The sequence below is a fragment of the Tigriopus californicus genome, chromosome 5 (assembly GCF_007210705.1).
Source record: "Tigriopus californicus strain San Diego chromosome 5, Tcal_SD_v2.1, whole genome shotgun sequence".
Classification (NCBI taxonomy): domain Eukaryota; kingdom Metazoa; phylum Arthropoda; class Copepoda; order Harpacticoida; family Harpacticidae; genus Tigriopus; species Tigriopus californicus.
This window is the reverse complement of record NC_081444.1, coordinates 7,792,988-7,800,180: the sequence shown is the minus strand read 5'-3', so window position 1 is coordinate 7,800,180 and position 7,193 is coordinate 7,792,988.

Below are 7,193 nucleotides of genomic sequence, written 5' to 3'. Positions count from 1 at the left end.
AAATGCCACAAGAATGAAAACTTTCTCTCTCTCTCTCTCTCCCTCTCTCCTTCTCTTATTCGTATTCTTGAGAAAGAGCTGCTCGCACTTTTGCTTGCACTGAAGCAGTTTGTAGGCAGGATCTAAGACATCTCGGACAACCTATTCAGTGGTAGCAGTCGTCGTCGTCCTAGCGCTAGTAGTAGTAGTAGTAGTAGTAGTAGTAGTAGTCCCCGTTGTCCATGCGACTACGATAGTACCACAGTTCGCTAGCGGATTGACTGACTGGCTTTGCCACTTTATGCATTAGGGACTGCTGGAAAGTAAGCAAAGAGGATGATGCATACGCCAGGATCAAAAGATGATGAGGATGCAGGCCAAAACGACAACGGAACGAGCGGTCAATTCAGCCATCGCACCATTACCAACCCAAACACCACCCAACTCCTTCAGACATGCAGTACACAACACATCTTCGAAACCGAGGGAATTGAGAAGGCCCATCTATTTAAAGGGCCCCAGGTATGATGGGAGGAGGTGATTAAAGACGCTTCGTTTGCCTAAGGGAGAAAAGCTTTTTCACTTTCGAAAGAAAAATCGAACAACAAATACAAAATGAAGTGTCGTTGGAAAACGAAGACGTTTACAACTGGATGTCTGTCATGTCTATCGAGGAACGAGGATTGATGAGTGAAATTTCAGATTTGGTGACAACTTCCATCTGTCGACGGCCCACCCCCGCCCATATCCATCCGCCCCTTGTCCAGCCTTCTTGTACCCACCCTGCTCAGCTAGATTGAGACAATCGCCAAGATAGGAGGGGATTGACATCGGCATTGAGTGAACCAACCAATCAATTGTTACATCAACATGATAGACTTGACTTCTTGCCCAGGGTCGTTTCTTCTCTCTTTTTCATTGAGTTGTTAGCCCGACGTGATTTCCCATTGAAGTCTCCAATCCACTAACTCTTTTTTTTTGCTTGGATGGAGTCACTCCTAGCAGTGCTCAATCACCCTGAGGCAATTCACGGAGAACTAACACAAATCTCTTCATGTCCGTTGTTTCGGTCGATTCAATTTGTTGCAAACTCAAACTCAATTTCGGGATCTACCTGTGGCGGATGTACGGTACAGCCGTTGTTTCGGTCGATTCAATTTGTTGCAAACTCAAACTCAATTTCGGGATCTACCTGTACCGTGTGCTTGTTATTGATGACTTCGAAAGGATATCAAACAGGCCCAGGGATCACATCAAGGAGCTTGCTAGGGCTTGCTTTGGGCAAGTATGAATTAATTTTGAACATGATATGATTGATACTATCCCTGTCGTAAGTGGTATGAATTACCCGTGTTATAGAGTGGCGAATGGCAATCATGAATTGGGCGAGAAATCGGTTTCCTTTTTTTCTCGTCATGACGGTAGCCTTCTTTTTTTTGGACTTGGGCGTTTCGTCAAATTGAGCCTGCTGCCTTTTGCGAATGCACCTAACCCACCGAGAATGCAACGATTCTCATTTGGCACACCAACTGGCATGGCGGTGCAAATCGTATGCTATTGAGCTTCATTACCCTCCTCATGGACCAAAGTTGGAGCCAAGATCAATTTTCGGGTATGTAATTTCTCCTGAAGTTCGTGAGCTCCAAGTGATGGAAGCAGTTTTTTTCTGCTGCTCTTTGTGAATCCAAAATAATAAGTTCCTTCACAGGCTTCCAGTGAATGTCGTTAAAAAAAGACGTATGTCCTCGACGATTCTCGTCAGCTTGCACGAGGTGCAAATTGATGATCATTTTGTGCACCACTTGGCCTTAGAGGAGTGCTCTTGTGGCGAATTTCCTTGGGCTACCATTAGCTTATAATAAACCTACCATTTAGGAGGAAAGCCTCCTAATAAGATGCTTATCTCGCATTTGGTAGTACTGCTGCTCTGAATGGGTTTCATTAGATCGTATGAATGACCCGAGAATAGATTGAGAGGAATGAACTCGCACATTCTGAGAAGCACTTGAAGTACCACAGTTCACCAGTCCCTTGGCATTTGTTGCTCAGCCAAGCCATAAAACACTCAGGTCGATTAAGGTTGCTGAAAGTGCGAACACGTTTAATGCATATGCCTGAGTTTCCCGCAATTTCAGCTTCGAAATCAGATAAGCAAATATCGTAGGAGAAAAATTGTGCTTGGAGTGAGGAATGGAAAGACAAGCTACGTGGCCTCTGCTTCAAAAACTGAGAGCTGGCTCAAGAAACACGAGAGGAAGGGAAAAAATAAGCGATAAAGAAAGACAAAAGGAAAAAGACGCACCTCAATGTTCGAGCAAGATTCCCAACGTTTGTTGTTCAAGGATTCCTGGCTTCCTCTCCAAATGGGTATTCTGGAACTGCCTTTTCCCACCAATGTTTGTGTGGGTGTGGCGGGAACCGAGGCCAAAGAATCAAACGATCGCTCGCGATTCGGCCGTGGAGGTCTCCAATCGAACGAACCCCGACGAGGAGAGGGGGTCTCGAGATTTGGAGGCAGGGACGTCTCTCGCTGCAGCACTGGTTTCACTTTCTTGGCCAATAGGCGTGGCTTGGGAGGTATGGGGGGCGGGGTCTTCTTCTTGAGCGTATTTGACGAAAGCAAACACGGTGAAGAAGCCTCCCGCATCAACTTCTTATGACCCTTCACTGAAGGTTCCAGACCCTTTTGCACGGGCAGTGGGATCTTGGAACGAACTGGAAGGGACAGGCATGAGAGGGAGGAAGACCCGCTTCCCCCGCCCTGCGAATGATACCATTGGGACGAGCTCAGGGACTCGAAGTCTGAATGATCGTGGGTCACCGATTGAATGGCACCGGCCAAAATTGTTTGCACTTCAGAGCCTTTGGGTTGGCGTGGCGCACTCTCATACTCAATGTGGGACACGGCCCGACGAAGGTCCCCACGATTATTGAGGGCCATGATAGACCGAAATAGATGTCTTCAAATACTGCCCTGGAACTACCTCCCTATCAAATCAAGAGCCACGTTTCTGTCATCTGCACCTGGTAAGAGCTAACTTCCGACTGAAGCATTCCATTGAGCGAGCTCAACACCCGCACAACTAACTAACTTCCTTCCCTTCATCGCCGGGCGCGAAACAGATTCTTGAGCGTATAGAATCCAATGCATTACAGTTATGAGCTGACGACTGACTACCGACGAGCGGTGGTGCTGTCGGTGCAGAAAGTGCGCACTGCGCATCATCCGGCGTCCTCCATTCTAGAGCGTCCAATTTGGCCTGGCAAAAGGTTTCCCTCTCAATCTGTGGAGAGGCTCCTGGCCTGTCTATTTTCCGCACAATCAAAACAGTGGTCACTCCTTCCAAGTTCCATGCTTGCCCCCTCTCTTCCTTAGCCGGTGATTGAGTCCCCAAACCCCTGACTGCCTGCCTGACTGACTGCCTGACTGACTGACTACGATAGAGGGTTAACCACCGAGTTGGCAGAGGGGGAAATGCGAGCACGGGAAATTCGTTTCTGTTAATTGGCGCAAGTATTCTGCTCCAAAGAGTTCGGCAATGACCAAGCATCCCGGTCCTCGAGGAGGATCTATCGCTATGGGATCGTTGTCGAGGTTGTTTCAGGCGAGTCTATGTATGGATGGATAGAAGGATGAAAATTAAAAAAGAAACTGTCGAACAGGGTCAAAGCCAGATCGTCGTCGATTCAGTCGTGAACGAAAAGGAAAGAGTTGCTGGATGGATATGATGATGGAGCGGAGAGCGAAGGTTTTTCGACGGATGGCGATGTGAGCTTTGGATGAGATGCAAAAGGTTTGAAGTCATGACTGGCAGTGAATTATGTTGAACACATATCCTGCATAACCAAGGTCATTCATGGGTAGAGGCCACTCAGGAATGAGGAATGGGTTGATCTTGACTCGGATAATGCTACCTACTACTTATACCATTTCAAATGAAAAGATGCAAATTGAACCCAATTTCTCTTTGGCTTCTTCTCTTGCTTGACGACACATCTACAGTAATTTATGGACTTCTTGACGCTGAATCTGCAATGTCCATATGATGACTGTCGTCATTTGACTCGTTTCGATTCAGTTTCCAGTAATTAAATCCAATTCTAAGACTTACTCGTTCGTTTTACAAACCATTTCAACGAACCGTAATTTCTCTTTTCGAGACACAAGGCGCATGTCTCCGTATAAATTCGGATTCCAAATTCCTGTCTGGCCTGAAACTGAGCAAATTTAACTAGAGAGTTGACAATTCTGTCATTTTCACCCAAAACCAACCACGAACGACCTGACTTGATAGACATCTTAGACGCCCACGCAATGAGTAAGATGGCGTATTTACACAGGCAGACTGCTAAGGAACAAGAGGGAAGGATAAGGAAAAATGTGAAAGGATGTGCTACCCACACACAAAACGTAACCTTTCCTATAAAAATCAAGGCAAGGCCAATCCAACTTGATATTTAAATCACTGCCATAAATTTCTACTACTCTCGAGTTGCTTCTGATCTGAAGCTTGAAAACGTCCTTGCTGAGACACCCACATCAGACGAGAGCACTACTACGTACGTATTCTTAGAATCATTTCCCTTGATCTCTTGATCCAAATACGACTCGGACGCCAATTGCATTTTCGGCAGGGTGCACTCCGCACAATAGAAACTGAGTCACTTCCGTTGATTAATTGAGTTGAGGACCAGAAATTCATACATGTGCCCGTCTCTCTTGCTTTTTTCTTTGCCAATACCCGCTTCAAGGTTAAGGAAACAAATCGTCACAGTTCCGTGACCACCATTAATATGGTCCGTGTAATGAGAGAATCATGAGAGGGGCTCCAACCTCTTCTCTCTTGCTTGCTCCTAAAGTTGGAACACAGGTGCCATTTAGGGGGTATTTTATGGCATCGCCGTGGAACATCAAGGGACGCAAAGTACAGGACAGGAAGGACTCCTATTCTTCACTTTGTAAACATTTAAGCTTGATTGTGAACTACGTACAAGCCCGCTTCAGAAAAATAAAAAAGGGCGATGATTTTATTGACCCTTGAAATTAGTTTTTTGAAATATGATCAAAGTACGAGAGCTTGGCGGGCTAGTTGGTGATTAAACTTACGCATTCACTCGCTGCTTGGTTTATGCTTGCTGGCATGGCTGGCTGTCATATAGAATGACTGACTGACTAGAATGGTTCATTATGAGGGTGAAAAAGGATAATTACAAGCTAATATCTCTTAGACTAGGAAATCTAGACCATTCGAGCTGATTATCTGCTTGTTGGTAGGTAAGTAACCCTCAATTAGAAGGTCATTGAAGGAAGTTTATGAGCCTCTAAGAGCCTTCCAAATTCATGGGAACATCATTTCCTAGACATCGAAATTCCGAGAGAAATAGTTTGCATGTCTTTTTAGTGAAGTAATCTCTGCTCTCTGTCCTATTAACGGAAAGAAAAATTGGACAGATACAGTCGACATTAGGAGACGGATTCTTCGCTGAATCTTTTGAGCTACACTCATTCATATTGAAAGCAAATAGTCTTTCTTTCCACTTTCTCTGGTATGTTGTTATGCTGCTCTTTAAATCCAATGAACCGACGGACGGACGAACGAACGAACGAACGAAAGAACAAACCTGTGCAAAAGGTTGTGGACGTAAAAAGGGTTCGTGCCGGAATTTTGTTTCAGAGCGCTCCAGGCTAACTACGCAGCTTTCTCTCATAAATAGCCGCAACAACGAAACCCAAGATCATAAATAAATACCACCAGAACATACCCGAAAAGGTAATTCGTCTTCATACATACTTTACGACGACTGACGCCTTTGTAGTGCTCTATTCAGACTTGGCTGAGAATTTTTCGGAATCCCGATTTCATGTTCGCACATGCTTCTGGCAAATGGTACCAGAAACTGAATCAAAAAGACCACCATCAAGAACAATTAATTCCGATTATTGGGCTGTCGGCAACTGTTTCAAAATATTCTCATCTAAAAGTTCTTGCCTTAGAAATACCTTTTTTGTGAACTTTCCAAAGGTAGTATGGAGAGCCAGCCAACCAAGTTGGGTCAAGATATTTTACATTTTGCAGTTGCAAAATTACAACACAGTTGTACAAATTACAAAAACAGTTACAAGTTGCAGTAGAATCGATTTTTACACAATACTTCGACTACAATTTGAAGCACATTATCAAACATAGAACATCCAAACCTTTAATGAATATCCGGTTGTAGTCCAGCAATTGTTTCAATTGTCAAGTGTTTTAATTGTTTGTTCCTTGCCCGATTGTTCACTACCAACTTTTTGAGCTCCTCAAGATAGGTGGAATTTTTTTTCAAAAACTCAGGTATCGTTCCAAGTCAAAGAAGCATGTTATAAATCGATCCTAATCATTTTAATTCTTGGGATTGGTCATGCATTTCTTTATTGATGAGACAAGTTCAGATTTTTCATGTGCAATACGATTGGTCGAGATTAACTTTCACCACCATTTCAGTTGCGGCTCCAAGGAAAACTGTAACAACCATAATGGCTAGGGTATCACTCCTGTAATGGGGATTATTTATGAGACATGGAATGCTTTTATAACCCTGAACCTCTTGACCTAACATGTTCAAACGAAGGTTGCGTGATTTGGAACTATTCACTTAATTTCTCCATTACATTTAATTTGTAGTCTTCTTAACTTACCGTACATATATGTTATTTCACTGTTATTTCACTGTCCAGGGGAAGTCGATTAATTGAAAGTTGGCGATCTTAAACACTTCAAGGTTATTACTTCCACTTTCTGTATGGATGCTTGAAGTGCAGGATTTGACTCCACCACATTTTGCATTTTGTTGGCCAATCTATTTTTCCAAGCCAAGTTATGAGATTGAAAGTTGTTTTTGAGACCAATTTAAACCAAGATTTTGAATTCGAAAAAAATTGAAGCATTTCGTCCGGCTACCAAAAAGCCACAGATTTGATGATCTTCAGAAAGTCATCGGTTTACATTTGGCATACTGACATAAGACTCAAATTGTTAATTGAATTTGGCCAATGTTGCTAACTATGGCTCATAAAGAGCCGCCATGGAATGGTGAGTGCAAAATTTCCTAACAATATCTATGAAAAACGTTGACCTCAACAAAAAGCTGTCTCAAGTGCCTTTCATGTCAGTTCTGACTGGTATGATAAGAATTTCATTCATGCCATTTACGGGCAACCCAAAATTTGAGCC